This window comes from Toxorhynchites rutilus, chromosome 2 (assembly GCF_029784135.1).
Source record: "Toxorhynchites rutilus septentrionalis strain SRP chromosome 2, ASM2978413v1, whole genome shotgun sequence".
Taxonomy (NCBI): domain Eukaryota; kingdom Metazoa; phylum Arthropoda; class Insecta; order Diptera; family Culicidae; genus Toxorhynchites; species Toxorhynchites rutilus.
Window position 1 is genome coordinate 275,889,710 of NC_073745.1, and position 26,009 is coordinate 275,915,718.

Sequence of the window (26,009 nt, forward strand, 5' to 3'; positions counted from 1 at the left end):
GAATTTTCACCTGCCCCCGGGCTTCTGAATGCCAAAGGGGGACTAGGCTCTGCGGAATGCACGTATCTGCATGCTCGTGCTGTTTTAGTCCTGACCGAGGAATTGTCGGACGATCCCGCAGGTGCTAAGGATGACCGACTTTTGGATGCCGGCCAATTCCTTCTCGATGTTCAACACCTTTAGCGCTTCCAGAAGTGTCTTCGGGATAATTCCAGTTCCAGAGAGAACGACTGGAACAATTCTTGGGACCTCCCTTAGCCCCCACAGTTCCTTGAGCTCCACGGCCAATGGTCGGTACTTGCAGATTTTGCGACCGTGGGTCTCCTCCAGATTCTGGTTCAGTGGAATAGCGACATCGATGATGGTGACTTTGCGGTCGCTCTTGTCGTAAACCATTATATCTGGGCGGTTGTGGTGGATCGAGAGGTCGGTCAGAACAGTGCGATCCCAGTACAGCTTGAAACGGTCATTTTCCAGGACAGGTGCAGGCAGGTACCGGTAGTTTGGTACGTTGTCTTCCAGTAGAGCACATTGGAGCGCCAGTTGTCGATGAACAATACGGGCCACGTTGTTGTGGCGCTCGGTGTAGGCTGCGTTGGCCAAAACGGGACAGCCTCCCATAATGTGCTCTATGTTTTCACCTGGTTGATGGCACATCCGGCAAATGTCATCAACGTCTTGATGCCAGACGTACCGCCTGCAGTTTCTCGTCGGCATTATCCTGTCCTGGATGGCTATCATGTCGGCTTCTACTACTGAAGAGAGTTCACCACGCGTTAGCCACAGATTAGATGCGGCCTTGTCGACGTGTGGCCGGTCCAGTTGATGGGGGTGGGCACCATGCACTGCCTTCTGCTTCCAAGCTGCAATCTTCTCCTCCACTGTCTGCAGATTGCAGTTGAGTTGGTACTCCGCTTGCGCCAAGTGCAGAGCGCTGTATCCTCTGTCGGCGGCGCAGACAGCCCGGTATAGCGCGTTTTGGTTGGCGCGTTCTGCGAAGTACTCGCGCAGTTGTCGTACCTGGGCAACACACAGTGCAGAAATGTCGACGATTCCAAGTCCCCCTTCTTTGCGTGGTAGTGAAACTCTCTCCAGTGCCGATTGAGGATGGTGCATTCCGGCCTCTTTGAATGCTTTCCTCATCCTCCTCTCAAGGTCCTCTAGGTCAGTTTTGCTCCATTTGACTACACCAAAACTGAAGGTCAGCAGGGGAACCGCGAATGTGTTGATCGCGCGTACCTTGTTCCCCGCGTTGAGGAAAGTCCTCAGGACACAGTTCACTCGACTCAAGAACTTGTCTCGCAGCTCCGTCTTGATGTCGGAGTGGCGAATCCCGGTGAGCTGTCGGAATCCAAGATATTTATAGGATTCGCCACGAACCATGTCTCTTATAAACTCGCCGTCATAGACCTCGTAGCCTCCGGATTCGGTAAGTTGTCCTTTCAGCAGGTGGACACAGCGACACTTGTCGAGGCCGAACTCCATACAGATGTCCCTGCTTATGTCTTCGACAACCCGGATAGCTACACCTAGACGCTGACGTGAATCAGCGTAGACCTTGAGATCGTCCATGTAAAAGGTATGGGTCACTTCTTCGTGGGCACCGTCGCCATACCTTATTTTATAGCCATGACCGTTTCTATTGAGCGTCCTACTGAGGGGGTTCAGTGCCAGACAAAACCAAAGCGGGCTGAAAGAGTCGCCTTGGAATATCCCCCTCTTTATCTGCAGCGTTCTAGACTGCAACACATTTTCCCCATCACTAAGGTGCAGAGACGTGCTCCACTGCCTCATCGCATGCTGCAGGAACCTAACGACGAAGGGATCAATTTTGTAGAGCTCCAATACCCGGACGAGAAACGAGTGAGGTATGGAGTCATAAGCCTTCCTGTAATCGATATAGGCCATGCTTAGGTTCCGCTGATTATAAACCGCCTGGCCGACTATGGTTGCGTCGATGATGGCCTGGTCTTTGCAGCCATGCGTATTTTTTCTGCATCCTTTCTGCTCTTCTGCGATGATATGGTGTTGTTCGCAGTGGGCAGAAACTTTGGCGGTTATGATGCTGCTTAATATCTTGTACAGACTCGATAGGCACGTTATCGGCCTGTACTTTGATGGGTTCAATGTGTTGCTGTCTTTCGGGAGGAGGAATGTGACGCCACGGGTGGCGAATTCAGGGAGGTTGTGTGGGTCACGTAGCACCTTGTTGAAGCACTCAGCTATCTTTTGATGTGCGACGGTCAGCTTCTTGTGCCAGAAGTTCTGAACACCATCGGGGCCCGGTGCTGCCCAGTTCCTCAGGTACCGCGAGGCTTCGCGGACATCGTTCTCTTCGACGATGATAGCTGGCATCTCTCTAATTTCACCACAACTCTCCTCCTCCCGTCTTAACCACATTTGCCCGTCGCGATGTTGTACTGGGGTCTCCCAAATACCAGCCCAGAAGTTCGTCACATCGCTAATATCTGGCAAACCTTCGCGGTAGTCGGGCTTCTCGTCGCTAATGTGGTCGTAGAACGCTTTCTCGTTATCTCTGAACATCCGATTTTGTTCCTGGCGCTTTGCAGAGTCAGAGTAACGTTTCAGCCGTTTAGTTAGGACGCTTTTTTTTTTTTTTTTTTTGGCAGACTTATCTCACTTCTTAACTAGGCGAACCTAGCCAGAATTTTTTTTTTTTTTTTTTTTTTTTTTTTTTTTTATTAAGAACTGCTTATATATATAATGATTTCAGGAGCTCACCCGCCTTGCTTTTCCATCCGGCACCTCTGCATGTGATGGCTGCTTCCTGTCTAACTTAGTTGATTTCCTTCTATGTTGACGAGGGGGTAACACTTAGCGATGCTGTGGTGAAGTAACGCTACTGCTGCAGGTGGTACCAGTACGATTGCAAGTACCAACGGAATCACTGTATTGCGGGAACGCCTCTTTAAATGGGAATGCCTTGCTGACCGTTGAGGCTACCCAGTGGTGTGTTTTAGCGTCATGCCCTCGCGCACCTGTTTTGCTGCTTTCAATATCGATTCGCTGATTCTGTCATGCGTCTCATTTATCAGCACTCACAAATCACAAATCACTCTCTTTTTTTTTTTTTTTTTTTCACCAGCACCAGCTAAAATAATTTTTTTGTCTTTTTGTCTCGCGCTGGGCCCCGACGGCTCGGTGGTTCTGATGTAAGGATAGGTTTGTTCAGTTAATGACTCTTTAAGGATTAGAGCACTTGCAGTTCAACGTAAACATCGATCGTGAATCAAACTTCTCAGCAGACAACGATGGCACAAACAAATGAGCTTCTCCAACCGACTCCGTGCAGGAATCATTTTCCTTCAACATGCTTTCCACTTTGCTGTATATGCTCGACAGCATGTCTTTATTGTTCAATCAATCCGGAACAAGCGATTCATTGTCGGAATTTTCTTCTTCTTTCACTACAATCTTTGACCAACGTCTATCACTCACTTTATTCTTTCGAGAGAAATAAATTTGTAGATCACTGTTTGCACCTTAATTTGCTTAATTGGTTTCTGTTCAGTCGCACAACAACATTTTCCGGCTCACCCTTAGTACCGCACAGATCACACTAGTCCCGGTCTCGGTCGCCATGTCGCAGGTCGCAGGATCGCCATGTCGCACCCAGTAGTTTCTTTCGGTTATATGAAAAGACTTTCACGTACGCGTTCATACTGAGCCCGCCCAACTGGGTCAGACTCCCTTTTATTCAATTCGTTTATTTCTTACAACTAGCTACAACCTAAATTCTATTATTATGCGTGGTCAGGCGAATTGTAGTAAAACACATAACACATGTGTCCGAAAAGATGTCAACCGGAATCGAAAGCATAAATAGGAAACGTTTGCGCATTTGCGCAAGCATGTGTTTGTCATTAAATTCACGCTAGCGAAGCTAGCGAAGAAGTGCAAAAGTAAACAAAGGAAGTTAATGGTCAGCGCGTCATATTATGCAATAAATAACCATCGGAACCTTGGCCTGAATTTACGACATGGTTCGCATGTTTATTTTGGTTGCACAGCGTGACGCACTTGCTAGAATTTTGTTGCCATAAGGGCATGTGTATCGGGTTGTAGGTGGTCCAGTGATCCTGTTACACTGATTTGCAACTAAATCGACCCGTTTCTGAAGCGGATGGTGACTAGCGATGAAAAGTGGGTCGCTTACGACAACGAGAAGCGCAAACGGTCGTGGTCGAAGCCCGCTGAAGCGGCTCAGACGGTGGCCAAGCCCTCATTAACGGCCAGGAAGGTTCTGCTGTGTGTTTGGTGGGATTGTCAAGGAATAATCTATTATGAGCTGCTTCCCTATGGCCAAACGCTCAATTCGGAACTGTACTGTTTGGTGGTTTGTTTGGTGACGCGCCAGAAGCTCCGGGAGCTCGGATGGGAGGTTCTTTTGCATCCGCCGTATAGTCCGGACCTTGCACCAAGTGACTACCACCTGTTTTTGTCCATGGCGAACGAGCTAGGTAGTCAGAAGTTAGCCACAAAAGAGGCCTGTGAAAATTGGCTATCCGAGTTTTTTGCCAATAAGGAAGCGAGCTTCTATAACAGGGGTATTATGAAGTTGGCATCTCGTTGGGAACAAGTCATCGAACAAAATGGCGCATATTTGACTTAAAACAGATGATTGTAACTAATTTTATGAACAAATGAAAATTCAAAAAAAATACCACAGGACTTTTTTGACAGCCTAATATATACTGTAGACCTGGTGATTCCAAAGTCTTAGAAGCACGTTTGACAGAAACTACACCAACGATAGCCTCTTTTGCAAGGGTGAGGATCTCCAGGGACTCACTCTCACGATACGATTTCCTTGGAAGTTGCGAGGTATCTGAAATAGATGGAAAATATATCCCAATAACGCTCAACTAACTAACATTTTTAAGGACACTATTTGACGAATATCATGCCAACTCGACTGGCCGTTGGCAGCACCATTTCAGATAGCAGTGAATCGTTGTGTTGGTGTAAAAACATGGGTCATTTAAGCAACTTTGCATTTTTGAAGTATTCGAAACATAATTAGACTACTTTTTGGAAAAAAGCCAACATTTTTTTCTTATTTTTTTTGCAAAAAAAAGTTATAACTCATAAACTATGATACCTACAAAATTCATGTCAAAGAATGAAATGTAGGAAATTGTTTAAATTTTTACACAAAAATACCAAAAATTTTCTGGAGAAAAGTTTCGCTGACAAAAAAATTATTTTAAAAACAAAAAAATCATTTTTCTCAAAAACCTATTTTTTTAAATTCTCAAAAATATATCTATGAATATCCCTTTAAATTTCCAACAAGTCGTCCATACATCGGAAGATGGACACTTTTACAGGAAAAAAGTTTTTCGAACAACAACTTTTTCATGTTTTCTTTGAAAAAAATACAACTTATCCTAATTTTGTTTAAAGTCAAGATAGCGATATAGTGTATCCGACAAAGTTTTAGATCTTATAAAGATATAAACTTTTGTCGAAGACATCAACTTTGTATCTGTTATGGTTTTTGGAATATAAGTCATTTTTGTATGAAGACTCCTGAAAAAAATAATGTTTTGCTCGTAACATTTTTGTGTCAAAATTCTCACGTTAGACATATTTATAAATAGAGAAAAGCTAGCAGAAATTTCCAACAAGTTTTCCATACATTGGACGATGGGCACATTTACATAGAAAAAGTTTTTCCAACAACAACTTTTTCATTTTTTCTTTAAAAAAATACTATTAATGTTTATTTCGTAACATTTGTATGTATAAATTATCGCAGTTTAGATGCTCTGCTAGCTTTTCTCTATTTAGAAACATGTCTAACGTGAGAATTATGACACAAAAATGTTACGAGCAAAACATTATTTTTTTCAGGAGTCTTCATACAAAAATGACTTATATTCCAAAAACTATAACAGATAGAAAGTTGATGTCTTCGACAAAAGTTTATATCTTAATAAGATCTAAAACTTTGTCGGATACACTATATCGCTATCTTGACTTTAAACAAAATTAGGATAAGTTGTATTTTTTTTCAAAGAAAACATGAAAAAGTTGTTGTTCGAAAAACTTTTTTACTGTAAAAGTGTTCATTTTCCCATGTTTGGACGACTTGTTGGAAATTTAAAGGGCTATTCATAGATATATTTTTGGGAATTTAAAAAAAATAGGTTTTTGAGAAAAATGAATTTTAATTTTTAAAATAATTTTTTTGACAGCGAAATTTTTCTCCAGAAAATTTTGGTATTTTTGTGTAAAAATTTAAACAATTTCCTACATTTCATTTTTTGACATGAATTTTGTAGGTATCATAGTTTATGAGTTATAACTTTTTTTGCAAAAAAAAAAAAAAAAAAAATGTTGGCTTTTTCCAAAAAGTAGTCTAATTATGTTTCGAATATTTCAAATATGCAAAGTTGCTTAAATGACCAATGTTTTTACACCCACAACGATTCACTGCTATCTGAAATGGTGCTGCCAACGGCCAGTCGAGTTGGCATGAAATTCGTCGAAAAGTGTCCTTAAAAATGTTAGTTAGCTGAGGGTTATTGGGACATATTTTCCATCTATTTCAGATACCTCGCAACTTCCAAGGAAATCGTATTGTGAGAGTGAGTTCCTGGAGATCCTCACCCTTGCAAAAGAGGCTATCGTTGGTGTAGTTTCTGTCAAACGTGCTTCCAAGACTTTGGAATCCCCAGGTCTACATTATAGGATTACGTTTTGTGGTAAACTCGAAACTAGGACCGAACTAGTAATTGAATTGGGGTGTGGTTTAAGGTGCCGCATGATAGATTTGCCTAATGTCAAATTCCTTTTTTTTCCATATTCCATGTTCGCTGGAGCTTGTTTCGACCATATCTCCGGAATCAGTTGGGCGATTCGAACCATATTCGATAGCAACATTTTGAATTAGAATACCTCCCATTTGGCGGTTGCCACATTCAAACTGGTTTAGCTGGTGTGAAGTATATTTATTGACAAACTGAGGGTGCCGGTGTTATCCCCATGGGGTGACGGTTTCACCCGCCCTGGTTGGTGAACCTCTGTTTTTATGTCAGCTTTGAAAATTGACTATTGCTTGCAAAATTGCCGTTTAAAGACACTGATATTTTTTATATCTCATGGAAAATAATCTAGACAATGATTCTGTGAGGGAAACATAACAATATGTGCTCTCAGATCTCACAAAACAATATTTTCCCTTATGGGGCCGGGCTTACCCCCAGTTCCCCTACTCGTCTTTCGTCGAATCTTTTTTCTGCTTGTTCTAAAAACCAAACGAAAACTGGTTGATAGAGTTGGATTTGCTGTTGAGTTGGATGGCAACAAGTTGTGTTTTCCAGGGCATTCATCTTGTACCGTCATGGAATGGTTTCATAATCCCTTAAAATCCAATCGTGCCATACGTCTGGCATTTCATCAAAATTTTGGTAGCAGTCCAAGTTCCAGAAAAGAACGCTTCAGTTTATTTGTATTGAGAAGGCTAGAAATATCATTACCAGTTTCGCTCATTCTCTAGTCAAATCTTTGCCTAACTGAAGCAAAATAATCCACAGTTGCATCTGAATCAATATCTGATAGCGATTCTTTCTCGATCGAAAGAATTGTCAAGCCATTGAATCGGTCTTGGTTCACTTTACAACGCAGATAAACGCTGAAACTGCGTTCGCGCGATGCCACTGTAACTGGAAGCGTCAGGAATGTTAGAACCGTGCCCGTCTAGATGTTAGTATTAGGTTGTCAAAAAGTCCTGCGGTATTTTTTTTTGAATTTTCATTTGTTCATAAAATTAGTTACAATCATCTGTTTTAAGTCAAATATGCGCCGTTTTGTTCGATGACTTGTTCCCAAAGAGATGCCAACTTCATAATACCCCTGTTATAGAAGCTCGCTTCCTTATTGGCAAAAAACTCGGATAGCGTGGCGCATCTTCGACGACCTCTACACCAGAACGAAAACGTTGAAACCATCGTTGTGCGGTGGAAATGGAAACTGTATCGGGTCCATAAACTGCACAAATTTTATTGGCAGCTTGAGATGCATTTTTGCCTTTGTCATAGTAGTACTGTAAAATATGTCGGATTTTCTCTTTATTTTGCTCCATATTTGCGACACTATAACTCACGAACGACTTAACCAAACAAAACATTGTCAAGGACTATATTATAGCGCGCAAAAATACCTTTCCAACAAGTTATAGTATGACTCGATACAATGAATACAACTAGAACTACGCGCTTACAACCACACCTCGCGGAAATACCGCAGGACTTTTTTGACAGCCTAATATAAACTGTTTCGAAGAGAATATCTGAGAATAATGTTCAAGATGCCTGAAGGCGTCGAAAAGTTCAGGTCAGGGAATAGGTCCCTAATCTGCGTCTTAACCCTTTGAGGCACAGAACTTTAGAAAATAAAAATACTCATGTTGCTCAGAAATTTGTGTGTTGGTGGTTATACGATGGGTTTCTCAAACAAACAAACGGTGAGAAAAAAATTACGCTCTTTACTTTTTTACAGAAAGGTATTGAAATCATTCTAATTTTTTATTGAACACCCGTCAGCATTTTCTTACATCACAGCATAATTGAATACAATACAGTTTTAGGAAAATACACTAAATAGATATATATATATTTTTTTTAATTTACTGGATATTTGCGTACCGCGCAGTTCTTGAAATTTTCGGAAAAAATGACAAATATGAAAAAACACATACAAACATATTTAAATAGAAAACAAACCAGTTAGAAATATATATTTTTTTTGCATCGCGCAACACTGCTAAAATTCTGAAAAAAAACACACATATCTAGAAAAGGCGTAAAAATAAATTTAAATACGAATTAGAGTAGTACTGAATCTTTAAATACTCCAAATTTTTTTTTCAATATTTCAAGATTTTTTAGTACTGTTTGATGAAAAAATGTTTCGATAATATTTCTCGATACACAATACTAAGACGCATTTTCAGCATTTTTTTTATCTCGAAGCTATCGAGAATGGCTTGCAAAAATTGAAAAGCACATTTTTTACTCTAGAACCTATGGTGAACCTCATAGAGGTTCAAGTAAAAAGTCAAAATTTCTTATTTTGTACTCTATACAAAATTTTCATAGAACGGGTGATTTGGTTTGAGAGCACTTTTTACTTCCTTACTCAGTCAGGCCCTTTAACTATCTTCTACATATTCGGAAGAAGAAAATGTCGAAATAAGCGAGGAAATTTATGATCTGGCAGGCGATTTTGGGATGTAAAGAAGTGCTTCCTACATCTCTTCTGGGACTATAAACTGTGAGATATACACGAGAATGTTTCGTCAAAAGCAACTCTTGTCATTTCTGGAGAAGCACAAATGTTCAACTGTGGTTTGGCCTGATCTAGAGTCCTGCCATTACGAAACGTGTTGGTATTAATTTGTTTTTATTCTGTATTATAGTGACTTTTAACCTTTTGGCTATGGGGGGTCTCCGTAGCCACATTGGTTTCGCGTTCGCTTAGTAAGCGATCGATCGTGAGTTCAAAACTCAGGACCCTCATTGACCATCTTTGTGTTGTTACAGAATAGCTACGTCCACGCAACAATCATCAGCGATGGAGATCGATCCACGGTCAAAATAAGATCGATTCATCCATACAACTGCTCTGCTCTGTCATCGGGCTGCTGTTCTATAAATAACTCAACAATGATCAATCAACTGTCTCCGCTGTCCGGTGGTCCAACTGGATAATGGAAGAACAGAAAGAATACTCTTACGCCTAAATGGCTACTATGTGAATGTACCATATGTAATGGTATAGAAGGAATACTGGCGAACGGCTCATTAGCATTTTAGCTGTAACAGAGCCGAATTTTAATCGTGTACATGTCACATATTTATCATATCTATAATAAGCACATTACACAGTTGCCATTTTTCGGCGTTAGAATATTCCCTTCTATACCATTGCAAATGGTACACATTTACACAGTAGCCATTTAGGCGAAAGAGTTTTCTATCTGTTCTTCCATTATCCACAGTTAAGACTGGACAGCGGAGACAGTCATTGATCCATTGTTGAGTTATTTATAGAACAGCAGCCCGATATTTCTGCAGAGCAGAGCAGTTGTATGGATGAATCGATCTTATTTCGACCGTGGATCGATCTCCATCGCTGATGATTGTTGCGTGGACGTAGCTATTCTGTAACAACACAAAGATGGTCAATGAGGGTCCTGAGTTTTGAACTCATGATCGATCGCTTACTAAGCGAACGCGCAACCAATGTGGCTACGGAGACCCCCCAGTCTAATCTAGAGATGGAACGGATATTCGGTATCCTGCCTACCCGGTCAATATTTGGTATCCGGCCGGATATCGGATATTAGAAAAAAAACAATAATTTCTCATTAACAAATTCATTTCTCATTAGGGGCTGTCCACATACCACGTGGACAGAAAAAGCACGATTTTAGACTCCCCCCTCCCCCTCCGTGGACAAGCGTGGACATTTTCATACCCCTACACCCTTTGTCCACGTGGACATTTTTCCTTTTTTAATTAAAATAATTAAGGAAATAACTGAATTGCGCCTAAATTCTATTTAAGTTTATTTTATTTAAAATTTTACTAGCTGTACCCTGTTGTACCAGCTTTGCTGTGGTTCATTGTTGTTGTACGGTAGAGAAATGGTAGAGAAATAACAAAGCACATGTTTCATTTAATTTTGAAATTATTGTGAGCAAACTATATTTTTTTGTTTTACCATTATCAGCGAAGATATGCAGGCTATCTAGTTTGCTAACACGCAAACTCGTAAAGTACAGTTGACCAGGCGAAGAACAAGCCGCATCTGAATATAAACTACACAACTTTAAAGATTGATTTTTAGCTTTACTAATTGTGATTGCAAACGCCAATCGAATAAAAATAAATGGATTGAAAATCATTTTTTAATACAATTCAGGATGTTTTCAACACTTGCAATAAAATGTGATGATATCACATATAATACATAGATACAATAATGTTAATTCAAGTGCACAGCTTTATTTCAGAAGTGTACTTAATCCATCTGGAACATATTCACCAGTAATAATCCAATCAACCTGATTGATTCGCTTCCATTCGTTTCATATGAAATTCCAGTATTTAGAACCTTTTTCACATAGATATTCTCGATCGGATGAAAAATTATCCTTTCATTTTGGATTATGAATTTTTCATCGCACAGCAAATCGATGGGCAGTTGTGAAATGTGCTATACAAGACCCAGTAATTGCTTTGACAAATGCATCGTTTTATGACAGAGTTACAGAGTTCCAAAACCCACTCAAAATTTTCGATGTCGCATTCTGGTCCTTTTTTTGTTGAGTGCAGAGTGCCCACTCCGGAATATGATCGATCACAACAAATGCCGATTCATCTTCACTCTGGATTTCCGATTCACCTTTAGTCGGTAGCGCAATACGAAACCTTTTCCGCCATAGTTTATAAACTTTTCAGAGGGTATTGAAAGCGTATTTATAATTTTATTACTTTTCAAATCCTTATCGACCATTCTTCATTCTTTGCGGTCGTATGTCTGCTATCAGCCACCACAGCAAGCAATCATACTAAATACTTTATCCTACCACATGCAATAATTTACACTTCATTTGTACGAATTTCAATGTCTAGAGAATTTGATCACGAATCAATACGCAGTTTCTATGGATAATAGATAACGGACTCGGTGTAAACAAAAGATTATTAGCGTGGAGAGATAATACGATCTCATTCAAGGGAAATTATAACGACTTCTGGTGCATGAATCATCATACATAATTTACCCTCACATATTAAATCCTAGGAATTGAAAACAAATTTTCCAATGTTTTGAAAAATTGTAACTTTTCGAGAAAAGTAATACAACAAATTTATTTTACACGTCATTCCGCATGAAAAACTATACAGACATTTTTATTCTAAGACTAACTGTTTTCGAAATAGAACAAAATCTATAGAAAATTATATTTGGTGAAAAAACCATATTCGTAATATCATGAAAACTCAAACATTATGGAATTGTTTAATTTTTATAGTTTTTGATTATAAACGTCTATGAGTGTGAAGCATTCATATGTTTACTGTACAGGTTCCTCAATGTAGTCGGTATAAACCTACAGTGAAATCACCCGACACAGGGAATAAATATTGAGTATGACTTACCGGCTCGACAGTTGTCTGTTGTGAGAGGAAATGATGCCCAATGTATGGCTAACTAGTGTTGCCAGTATATAATATCAACATCACTGTTATACTGTCAACTGCGAGGGATAGGACGTTGTGTCTTTCACGTACCTCACATCTTCCTTCTCCCTTATTCTTTTTATGTTATTTTACTTTTTTGTGTCATGATTTGTCATTTCAATTTATTTTAATTTCTTCAATCAACGCTATAAAATACTTGAAATAGTGTGAACGGATTAAAAAAATGTACTGCTGCGTGCATTTTGTCTGATTACAATCCCAATGGTCTATACTGATCTGCATACTCTATCTATTCTTACCATTTGCGTAACACTAAAACGGTTTATAATTCAGAAAGGTGTTTTGTAACTAGCATTATTTTTTAAAGGAACGAAAAATGGCGGCAAATTCTCTGGGTGATATCCATAAATGCAGTTCGATAATGCTGACGTAATATGTTTACATCCAAATTGGATGTCTACTTGCGGGAATGGACTGCCTTGTTTTGTATACTTTGGCTAGTGCCTATATATACCAGATGAAGCAATCAGGTGGCATACTCGAATTTATGTGAAAGAGAAGGAAGGATTTTGTAGAATTTCATTCTCACACAGTTCATCTCTCGTATCTCGCTCTCGCATGTGAAAATGCGAAAATGGCATACCCTAGCCATAACAAAACAAACAATCCCCGCTCGACAAACCGTAATCCTCTTCCTATTGAAGTAATGATGTTGCTCCACTTGTATATATAATCATGGGCTAGATCTAAGTAAGTACTGCACGCACTCAATAGATATAAGCAAGTACTGTACGCACTCATTAACACGCAACTGTCAAAATTGTTCATTGCTTGTGTTTTTTATTCTTTTCTTGTTCCTGTATCATCTAAATTTCCACAGAGTCAAATTATAAATACTCGCATACAAAAAACCTACCAGGAAATGGCAACGAAAATATCCGTAGTTTCTCCAAACGCTGCACACCGGAACAAATATCCACGTTATTAACGGGAGAAGATACATACATTCCAACTATCTTAATAATAAATGGAAACAGAATTGAAACCTTTCTTGGTGCAGGCATGTCAGTTGTGGATACATGATTTAAAAATATCCAGCTGATTATTATTAATGAAACGGTGTACAATGCTCTCCACAATGTAACGTTCGGTGTCAAATCCGGAACTTCCCCTAGTTTCAGACTGTCACTCGACCATAACAGTGACTATGTGCTCCTCCACGGTCTAATAGGGGCGAAAACCTTTGGATTTTCCTTCCCGCATTACTTTCTCTGGAGAAAACCCTGATGATTGAATTGGAAGCTAATATGCTATCAACCCAACTCGCATTATCACTTCTGCAGCCATTCCAACTCGCCGACATTGGGTGGCTGCTACGCCACCATTCTTTTGCTGAAGCGGTTGTCCCAACACGCAGCTTTCTTAGACGGTTGTCCCGACACGTCTCTTCCAAGCGGTTTCCCAACACGCGGTTTTCAGGCGGTTGTCCCGACACGCCACTTCCAAGCGGTTTCCCAACACGCAGTTTTCAGGCGGTTGTCCCGACGCGCCATGTTTCCAAGCGGTTGTCCCAACACGCCTATTTTTCAAGCGGTAATTCCAACACGCAGTACCTCTGGCGGTTATCCCGACGCGCCATTTATTTTCACAGACGGTTGTCCCAACACGCCATATTTTTAGAATTTCTTTTCTCTATGTCGGGTGATTTCACTGCATATTTAAATATCCGGCAGGATCGCCAATGTGAAGCATTCATATATTTACTGTACAGGTTCCTCAATGTAGTCGGTATAAACCTACAGTGAAATCACCCGACACAGGGAATAAATATTGAGTATGACTTACCGGCTCGACAGTTGTCTGTTGTGAGAGGAAATGATGCCCAATGTATGGCTAACTAGTGTTGCCAGTATATAATATCAACATCACTGTTATACTGTCAACTGCGAGGGATAGGACGTTGTGTCTTTCACGCACCTCACAATGAGTAGCCTGTAACTATAAAAGTCATAGGATCATAGGAAATAGCTCGGTCGTTCACAGTTTACGTGAGTCATTTCCAGAATATGGATTTCAGTGAAGAAGTCCAATGATTTAGTAAAAATATATGAAGCACTCTCAGTCAACTCAATCATTTTATTGATACTTACGGAATACTCAGGTTGGGCGGAGTTTTAAAATTCTTGATCACGGAACAGTTTTTTTTATTTTAGAATGTATCGGTGATTATATTTGAAAAAATATTTATTATTCGTGTCCACGTGGATATAGTTTATACCCCCTCCCCCCTCTCCGTGGACAAGCGTGGACATTTTGATACCCCCTACCACCCCTAAAGTTGTCCACGTGGTATGTGGACGGCCCCTTAAATCATAACCGGAACTTGTAATGCTTGTTAATTCTTTTTTGAGCTGTAGTTAATTGAGTATACCCTCTCTCAGATTATCATCCCGGAAGATCTTAGTTTTTTTTGACGTAGAACTACGTCTTTCATTAAGGGTGCCAAATCAGAAAACAGGTCATGTTTTTATGAAATAAAGTTAACGTTAATAACTATTTTTGCCGCGAACGGATTTTGGCGATTCATATACCAAACGAAACGGAAATTCCTTAAGATTCGTTTGATTTGCTATACATTACAATCCCATAGTCTGTATATGGTTTAAATTTATGAATATTGGAAGCATTCCCATTTCCTCATACATTTGTTCTGTCCATTTGTGTGCTTTCGCGAACAGAGCTGTCAATAACGAGCAACTTATCGACGACCAACGGAGGGGAAATCGTAGGATTTAAAGTCTCCGTGAACAAGGGAAAAGAAGAAGAATGAAGGGGAATTTTTGCCTAGAGTATAAACAGTGGATCTCGCTGAGGCAAACTTTCATTCGGCATCGGACTGTTGAGCAATCCGGTTCACTTTGCTTTCGCTGCGCTTCGATCTAAGATTGGACACCACCAATGGTAATTCAACTTGGATATCGTCGTGTGGTTTTTCTAGTTCGTTTTACGCGTTTTTCGTATCTTGTGTTTTTCTTTCCGCGTCATAAATTGGATGCTTCGCATAGTGTGTGATGAGCAAGAAGAAGAGGGGGCTGGCTCGAGCCCTGCAAAAAACGAACGCATTGCCAGGGGCAATAAAATTTCGAGGCAAGCGTCATCTATTGATGCACGCGATGTTGGTGTACTGAAAAGCGCTCGCACTGAATCGAGCCTTCGCATCGAACAACAGCGAAGTAGGCGACTTCGGCGCGTCGGTCGAAAATGTAATCGCCGTTACCCAGGCAGCAACCAAAATCAAGCTCCCCCCGTTGGTGGTGAAAGCGGTTGCTCTTGACAAACACATCAGCGAATTCGCATCGATGGGTGTTACAGCAGAGTATAAGCTGTGTGGCATAATTCAGTCTTTTTCCAAGCAGTTAACATTATTTGTTTTCCGTTGTGCGCCAAAAAATCATTTGGGGAATACCACGCATCTTGAATGTCGTACTGGAATGTTACAAGTTATTTGGGTTCGCGTGCCAGTCGAAAAACTGCCTTCAACTAGGATTGCATTTGCACTAGTCTTGATCATAATGATGCAATGCTACTGTTTTCGAGGTTGTTGATATTAAAAAAAGAGTTTATTTGGCTTGTTTCACCAAGAAATTGAATGTCGTTCTGGAATTTTGTATGTGATTAGGTTTCGCTGGCCAGTAGCAAAACTTCCTCCACTAAGGGTGACAGCTGCGCTTATCTCGAGTATGAGAAGGTAATGCAATTTTTTTCGAGGCCATGATATAAACAGAAGTGTTACTTTTGAGAATTGCGCAAAATGATGAGAAGTGTTTATATTCCTAGTAGTTTCAAGGCAAGTCTATGTCAATTGCGAAAAAGGCCACCGAAATAGCGTTGGAGGTAAATTTTCAATGCATTGACATGAAATAAATTGCGACATACGATCAGCTAGTGTATTGTTCTGCGAAGGCAAGAATGAATCATCAGTCAATTATCGTCAACTGATTCTACAATGAAAAAAACATTTCAGAGATTATTCTACTAAGCAGTTGTTTCTAAAATTTCACAGCGTTATAGAATAATATCCGAAGGTTTAAACAAGCGACTTTTATAATATAACAGCGTAGTTCTACGTCAACAATGCGGTCGTATCTTGGACACAACCTCCTATATTTTTAATTTTGAATACACATAATCGGTTGATGTTCTTTGCATATTGGAATTATGTGGCATGAAATCTGTCTGGAAAGCCATGGTTATCGTAAGAGAAAGTCAATTAAGAGAATCTATCAAAGCAATTAGGCAAAAATGGCCGAATAATGAATAATAAATAATTAGCCTTCTACAGAATTTATTGAATTTTCAAAACTGCATTCTGATTAGAGAATAATCGTATTATTGAAAAAGTATTCATCAGAAAAAGGGAAATTTTTCATTCTTTCAAAACATTTTCCTGTAGTAAAATAATCTACAGGAGAGTTTTTGGAATCAAATGAATGCTGATGGATAAGGTTAATTGGATTTTCTATTGACTTGGTTAATAAAACCCTGCGTTACAAATGCATCCGTGGCCGAGTGGTTAGCGTCATAACTAACATGCCGGCTGTTCGGGTTCGATTCCCGTTCTGGTCGGGGGGATTTTTCGTCAAAGAAATTTCCTCCGACTTGCACTGTGATCACGCGTATTCTAGAGCTTGCCACTCAGAATGCATTCAAGGCGTGTTATTTGGCATAGAAATCTTAACTAAGTACTAATAAAAATGACGCAAGTACGTTGAGTACGTTGAGACGGCGAAGTTCCTCTAGGAACGTTAGTGCCATTGAAAAAGAAGAAGAGTTATTCTACAAAACTATTAAAACACAGAAAAAATCGATTTTTTTCTTTCCAGTATTGTTATCCACTACACCTACACACAAAAAAATAGAAGCATTCAAGTATCACACTTCAAAACTTGAAGCTTCAAGTGAAGCTTTAAAATGAGGTATATCCCATCCTCATGCGTTGATTTTTCACAAAGTTACAGCGTTTCTAGAATCACTTAAAAACTTCGACTTCGCGCTCAGTTACCATAATTTTTGTCGAGTGTAGAATCAACGACATAGTATTGCATACTAGGAATAAGATTTAGAGTCATAGTTTTATTTAAAAATTATTATCGAAGTACAGGGTTTTCCAACATTAAATTCCGAAAGTAAATTGAAATAAAACACACTTAGAATTCGAATTTCGATGAAACTTTTATTTCAAATTAAGGTTTGGTTTATGCCATTATGTGTGAAATACAACATCATTCAAATGTCCACCTAGGGCTTCCTCGCACACCTTGATCCGGAACAGGTAATTTTCGATGACTTTTCGGCATATATGGGGCGGTATCTCGGTCATAACTTCACGAATGTTGTCTTTCAAATGTTGAAGAGTTTGCGGAGAGTTGGCATAGACACGGTCTCTCGCATAACCCAACAAAAAAAAGTCTAGCATGATCTGGACGGCCAAATGGCATCACCAAAACGCGAAATTATGCGTCCCTCAAATTTCGTTCGCAATATGGCCATGTTCGGTCGTGTTGTGCGACACGTGGCGCCGTCCTGCTGAAACCACATGTCATCCGTATCCATATCTTCAATTTGTCGCAAAAAAAAATTGGTTAACATGCGGCCATAGCGCTCACCATTCACAGTTACCGTCTCGCCGTTCTCATTTTCAAAGAAATACAGCCCGATGACTCCACTAGACCATAATGTGCACCAAACAGTGACTTTTGGCGGATGCAATGGCCTCTCAACAATCACGTGTGGATTTTCTGAGCCCCGTATACGGAAATTTTGGGTGTTCACATAGCCACCGAGCTCGAAATGTGCCTCATCGCTGAAGAAAATTTGATGCGAAAATTCAGCATTTTGCTGCTGTTGTTCGTTCACCCAATCGACGTATGCCCGACGCATTCCATGGTCACCACGCTCTAATTTTTGTACCAGTTGGACTTTATATGGATGTAGGTGCAAGTCCAAATGCAAAATTCGTCACAATGATGTGTTTGACAAGCCCAATTGCTGAGCACGCCGTGGAATCGAAACATTCGGGTCATCCTCCACACTGGCAGCAACAGCAGCAATATTTTCGGCCGAACGCACATTACGATGATGCACAGGTTTCACAATATCCGCTACCGATCCAGTTTGTTCGAATTTACGCACTACATTAGCGATTGTGTGCTCTGTAGGCCGTCCATGACGACCAAAATCCGTCCGTAATGCTCGAAAAACATTTGTCGGTTTTTCATCATTTTTATAGTATAATTTAACAAAATTAATACGTTGTGCGATGCTTAAACGATCTATATTGTAAAATGGCAGACATTCAACTAATGATATGACGCTTTGGTTGACAGCTATGTCAAACGGTTGTCAGCGCAGGGCTGTATATTTTCGGAAGCCCGAAATGGAAAACCCTGTATTATTTGAATCCTATTAATACTTTTTCCATGTGACACCGACTATTACCATAATAGGTACACTTATTACGAAACTTCAGGAACACTATTACCATAATGGATACATGGAAGTGACATTTTCAAATATGTTTACAGTTTAGTCAATTAATGATCAAAATATCAGTGAGAATCTCCAAAAACAGAGTTCAAACTGCTAGAAAAAGTATGCTTTTGTATACTTTAAAACTAAAATAGAGTATTTATTCGCAAATTTCTGCAAATTGGTGACATATCTACTCCATAGTTGGGTCACTTACCCTATTAAATCCCTGAGAGTTGCAATAGAATTCAATGGAAGGCACAATTTTGGTGATCAATTAAGTGCGTGTTATTTTTATCGAATGTTCTTTTTATTAGAAAATATGTAATAGTAATCCCGAAAAAAAATAGCAGATATATAAATATTGATTCACTGTTCAAACAATAGCATAAATGAATAAATTTAATATGAGTCAACAAATAATAATAGGTGAGATTGTTTTCTACTCTGTGAACGATTATTTTCTTTCGTTAGATCTAGATCCATCTAGAAGCACTTCCTTTCCTTAACAATGGCAGAGGATTGGGTTTTTCATCGTCCAACACAAGCAAATAGACCCATATTCCTGTTCGGAGCTTAAGAAGGCGTAATTAAATAATTGAATTGAACCTTATCTTTCCACCCCCTTCGTCTGCCAGTGCTCGCGCAAACGAAAAACGCGTACCATTATTCTCCGTGTCCACGACGAATGGAGACAATTTTACGACTTCTGCGGTATTAGAGGCACTGACGCGGGACTTCCACGACAGGAGATACATTTTTAATTAATGAGCCTATTTGGAAAGCTGTCGGAGGCAATAAAAACTAGTTTAACGCAATTAAAATATTTACCGAAGGCAACCTGACCTGAGTGGCACCCACTGGCGCAAACCCACACGCACAATTGGAATTGTTTCTCACTCACTCAGCAGTATGGTCGTCATGTTGGGCCAATGGCCGGATATGTAAATTTTCCAGATCCCACGAAACGGTCGGTCGGCCGACTGAGGAACGTGATCATTTAGCACGCTAATCGGATTGGGCAGAAGCTAATCTGACAGTTTGACATCTTGGAACGTTTTAGATTCACTGATTCGTATTATTTCCTGGGAGCTTCTATTAATTATCGGAGAAAAGTCTGACACATTTACATTTTTTGCGTATTGAAATTCATGATGAAGATCCGTACGAGTAGTGCAATCAGATCGCTGTTGTACAGATACATTCTGTGCAATGCAAAAACAAAATCAGAACAAATAAACATGTTCCGCCCAACATACACATTTATGACAAGCATGAAACATAAATTATTCACAACTGAATTGCGTTTGAATTGAAAATGGACATTTGCATAACGAACTTCAACTCAATAGCATCGTAGAATGTTTTCAATCGCAAACTTGTGCATAGGGGGGCACACAACATATTTACTCAGCGCACGAACTTTTCAACACAAAATAAAATAGCAATGAAGCCATATGTGAACCCCAGAAAACATAGGTTTCGAGTCTGTTCAACATCGCTCTTCGCATTCTGCCAGAGCAAGGAACGATAGGCAAGAAAAAAAATCATTAATAATCATCACAAAACCTTTTCTTATCCTTTAGGTAGGACTTATTCGAACACCGACAGGCAGCGCCAATAATGAAAATAACAGCAAACGAAATGAAACGAATAACAACGCTTCAAACAGGGTGCTCTATGGATGCTGGGCACGATAAGATTGGGTTCGAGTGCGCTTTTGTTAAATTAGTTACTCCATGTGTTTTACGTTTTTAAAATACACCCGGATTTTTTTTCACGCGGTTTTGACGTGGGACTACGTCTTTCATTTCTATACTGGGGTGTAAAATCAATGTTTCGAAAACGAAAGCGTTATGCCGGAGACCGATACTTTGAGCGTTAATAGCTCCTAAACAACTAAAAATGGTATGATAAACACTTCATTCGAAAGATAAAATGTCTACGCGTTATATAGGGTAGGGCGGGGCTAGTTGGTCATATGGGTAAGTTGGTCAGTGACGATATCTTGGAATCTGAGCGTCCAAAAAATTAGCGATCTATGGATGAAAAATAGCGAATTGCTGATACAAAAAAATAAGCGAATCGGAAAAAAAATTTATTAAGTAGGTTAAAAAATACGGACATGGTTCCGCTTTCGCCAAAAATCATTCACGGTTTGCGCATTATAAAATGTGTTTCAAAATTGGTTAATAACCATGAAAAAGATCGGCTCAAACGTAAAACAAAGCTTTATTGTACGTATTAGCTTTAAGTGTTAATGGAAATCGCTTTTAAAAATATTTTTGTTGAATTTTCATGAATATTCTTTTTCATATATAGAGGAGCTAGTTGGTCACACAAATTGATCGTTCGAGAGCAACGCATAAAAAATTTTCAGGTATGCTGTGTTTCATTGCGCAAGCTATAAACAAATATAGAAGGCATATGTTTTACTGCTAAAGTGTATTTGAAACGAGACAACCACCACACAAACCACTTGCATTGTAATTGTCATATTTATATTTTTTGTTGTAAAATTTTCATTAAATATAATAAACGCTAACATTGAATATCAGAACTCACAATAACGCATTGAGTAATGTAGCGTACCTGGAGGCTATTTCTATATACTGTGGGGCGAACGATGTCATCAAAACAAATGCAAGCAAGAATGCAAGCGGTTGTGCGTCGTAGGGATGCCAGGTGATTTTTTTCAAAAGTCTTTACATGGTACGAGAAAATGTCTTCATCATAATATCGGAGGAAAGTTCTTCACACAAAAACGGAACTGTGATAACTCTATTTGGGGGGTCTTCGTAGCCACTTGGTTACGCGTTCGCTTACCAAGCGATCGATCGTGAGTTCAAACTCAGGGCCCTCAATTGACCATCTTTGTGTTGTTATAGAATAACTACGTCCACGCAACCATCATCAGCGATGGAAATCGATCCACGGTGGAACAAAGATCGATTCATCCATACAACTGCCCTGCTCTGCAAGAAACATCAGGCTGCTGTTCTATAAATAACCCAACAATGATCAATATCAACTGTCTCCGCTGTCCGGTCTGCTGAACAATGGAAGAACAGAAAGAATACCCTTACGCCTAAATGGCTACTACTGTGTAATTTACCATCATGTAATGGAACAGAAAACTTAACGCCTAAATGGCTACTACTAACTACTGTGTAATTCACAACTTATAGAAACATAAACATATGTACATGTACACGATTAAACCCGGCTCTGTTACAGCTAAATGCTAATGAGCCTAATAAATAAATGAGATAAAAAAAAACTCTATTTGTTTATTTTAGCTTTGAAATTTTGGTTGTAACTCAAACCATATCCATGAAACTAATTGTAGAAAAGGCATGTAACCGGAAGACCTTCGATTTGTGAAGTGGTCGTTTGAAAGATTTAGGTTAATCTATTGTATAGTAGGGCCAAAATAATAGAAATTCAATGTTAAAATCATTCGAATTTTCGAGCGCAAATGATCTAATGTCTTCTAAAGAGAATAAGTATTCGGACCGCTTCGATCGCTGAGACTAAAGCCCTACTTTTTCGACGATATTTTCGGCCAATAGGTAGAATTCATGGAAATAATATCTTTTAAAAATCCACGTACGCTATCATACTGAAATTTCTTCACATATTTCATAGTTTCTTCAAAATGTCTTTACAAAATCAAATGTCTTCAAAATGAAGACATGTATTCAAACCTGGCATCTCTGGTTCGTCACAAAGTGGAAGAGAGACGAAATCGCTAGAAAAGATTGTCTGACTAATTTTCATCGATGATAATTTGAAATTTTCATTAATTTGTTTTATTACTTGCTACATGATATTAGTTAACTGTTTTTGTTTTGATTTAATTAATTTATTTATAATGAAGGAAACTTCTAATGGAAAAACGCTTATTATTTGTTCAAAAATAACATGCCTATTATTGACAAATTTACCCCGTGTGTGGAGTTAGTTGGTCAATTTATTCTGAAATACAAAGACGTTAAACAAAAGAAAAATGTCAAATAATTGATTATCTGGTTATTTTTCATTGAAAGGGTAAAAGGTAAGATTCATTGTGGTACATAACATTCTAACGCAAAACTTCGTACTACAAAGTTATAACCAAATTTATTCAAAAATGACCGACTAGCCCCGCCCTACCCGTCTTGTTACTTTTTGATCCAAAAACTTGTTTCAATAGCCTTAAAATTGCTTTCAAAACAGGCTAATGAAATCACCAATCGGTATATAAGCGAGCGCCGCACAGTGATCCCTGAGAAAATTTAGCCGGCCAAAATCCAAAAAATGAAGTTACATAAAAACAAAAAAAAACTTCAATCCCTTATTCTAGGTATCTCGAGGAATCTAGGATCACGTGTTTTACCCCATTCCGCGCGCACATCATTTCTCGGGCAACGCGATAAGATACCAGTTTCGCATGCACGCCGGTGCCACTATTTCGCGTGTGTTTTTCTAACATGTGTTTTGGTAAAGTTTTGAAACGAATTTTTTTGGCTCATTATGTTTCCTGAAGCATTTTCAACGGAGAATTTGAATTTGTTGTCAGTTTCAAAATTCGGTTGGTTGTAGTATGTGTTAACTCCACACAAAGTAAGTACTATTTTAGAAGTATAATTTTGCTTCGGATGGATCTATAAAACTTGCCCCGCATTTGCCCGCAAAACTTTTTTAATGAAAGTGTTCCTCAAAGTGTCTTTTATCACTTAGCACTTGATTTCTTCACCCGAAATTCCCCCTTTTGTATTTTTTCTCAATATTAACCCGAAATCAGCCATTCCATGCCAAACCGATATAGTGGTTCTCAGATTTTCAAAAATGACTTTTTTAAAAAAATCATCACTTTTGAACTACTGAACCGATTCAGATGACCGACATATCAAATTGAAGCCACAAAAAATACTTTTTCAAATACTACACCTGCAGCAAATTCGAAATCTGTTCTCATTATTATTGATTGTATTCGTTTTTTTATTGTTTTCATAGTCTCGGGACCAAGGGTGCTATTTTTTTCATATTTTTTCTGAAAAGCTGAGGATTTTTATAACATGTGTTAAAACCAGAGAGGCGTTGTTTTTCGTTTTTGAGTTATAATTTTTCAAAGTTAACCGACGGTCTAAAAAATCATTTCACTTTCTTTCACTTCTTTTCACTTTCTTTCCAAAAATGACTTTTCTCAAAAATTTATTACTTTTGAACTACTGGACCGATTCAGATGGTCGATATATCATATTAAAGCCAATTAGCTAGCTTTTTTTTAAAAAAATGACACATTTGCCAATTGAATTGAATTGATAATGTTCTAGGGCAACTATCCGAGGAGACAGCCGATGTTTCAAATAAATTTTATAGAAGGTATCGGGAAGCTTTACGTTGAAGACATCCCGATTGGGGACCAATACCGACTTAATGAATCGATTATTGATCAACTCTGACCCATACATATCGACATTGAGGAAGAAACAAACGAAGAGAAAACCAACTGTAAGCGGAGAAGTCCTGAACATAGTGAATATCGAGGAAGAGATTCAAGCTTCTCATGATGCCGGTGAAGACGATGTTCAGATTGAAGACCAAGTTCAGATGGAAGATGAAGAAATTCAGATTGAGGACGAAGATGAAGAAGAGACGACAAAAGAGATGAGAACATGGAAGGAGGCGAAGTCGATATCTAGCAGTACATAAGAAGGCATTTTTTGAATTTTATTTTGCAAAACTTGTGATGCTTTTTTCAATAAGAATATCAAATTATGTTGCCGAATACTTATTATTCGTGATGTTTTTTTAATAAGTATACATATCTAATCATGTTATTAAATTGCTATTTGTGATGTTTTTTCAATAAGTATACCTATTATTTTGCCAAATATTCGTACTAAGCTATTTTAAATAATATTTTGATCTCCTTGCCCCCTTGCCCCTCCCCCCTTTTGGTTTTTTGGTGAAACAGTGTTGAAAATGAACTCAGCGTATCCGAAAACCCCAGTCTACCAAAAATTGGGTTTTTAGTTCAAAAATCTGAGTTTTGGCCGTCTAAATTTTCTCAGGGACCACTGTGCGCCGCTCGGGAATCCACTCAGTTATAATTGAATAGCGATAGGAGCATGTTGTCGTTGTTGTGGTTTGTTCATCATGAAAGCGCTGATGAACGGAGTCACCAAGAGCCTATTTGTGCACCTTAGGCCAGAAGGGAATCCATCAGGAGGAGAGTGATGCTGAAAAGGCGACAAAGAAAGTACCAGCATCAAAAATTGGTTCCGCTTGTGGCATCGGAGCAGCCGTCACACACACACATACACGCGCACAATTATGCAGCATGATTGTTATGCAGCATCGAGAAGAATCCGGGAAGGTGTCTTCGTTGCTGAAAAATAATCTGTCAGCTCCTCTTGGAATAGAAAAATACATTCAAGGGAAAGGGTTTATTTTAATGTTTTCCATCCAAATAATACTGCGACCAAATACATTTGGTTTTGTGATTTTTCAATCAAGTGTAATTAGCAGGAAAGCTTCTGAAGATTATTCTTCCCCATCAGTAGAATATTTTCGTATCCAATATTGGATTCGCGCGCAACGGAAAATGTCAATGTCGTCACATAATTTTCAATCGATTATTACTCAGTCTGAAAGTGTCAAGAGTTCATTCGTCTCTAGTTTACCCTCCAAATTACCATAGTAAATCACACCTTCTCTCGATTCAATCACGGACAAAAAGCATACTTAAGCGATATTCTGGTGGTGAAACGCATTCATTCTTCGTGAGGACAACGACTGGACAAAATCGTTGCTGGACGAGATGGACGGCGAGGGATCGAGTGATTCATTACCTGACCTGACCTGAAACGCATTCAGTATGTTTTGAACTGTGAGGGAGTGCAGAAAACCCGATCCATCAGAAGGAGAAGTAAAGGCGACCAAGAGAGTATCAGCTTCGAGAAACGGTTCCGCTTAAGGCATCGGAGCAGCCGCTACACACACATACACGCTCGGAACTCTTTTCGTTTGATTGTTATCGTGAAGAATCCGGAAAGATGTCATCGTTGCTGAAAAATAATCTGCCAGTACCTCTTGGAATCGAAAATTACATTCAAGCGAAAGAGTTTATGGTAATGTTTTCTATTAAAATGCACTTCGTTTTGTGATTCTTCAACCAAGTGCAATTAACAGGAAAACTTCTGAAGATTATTCTTCCTCATCAGTAGAATATTTTCGTATCTAATATTGGACGCA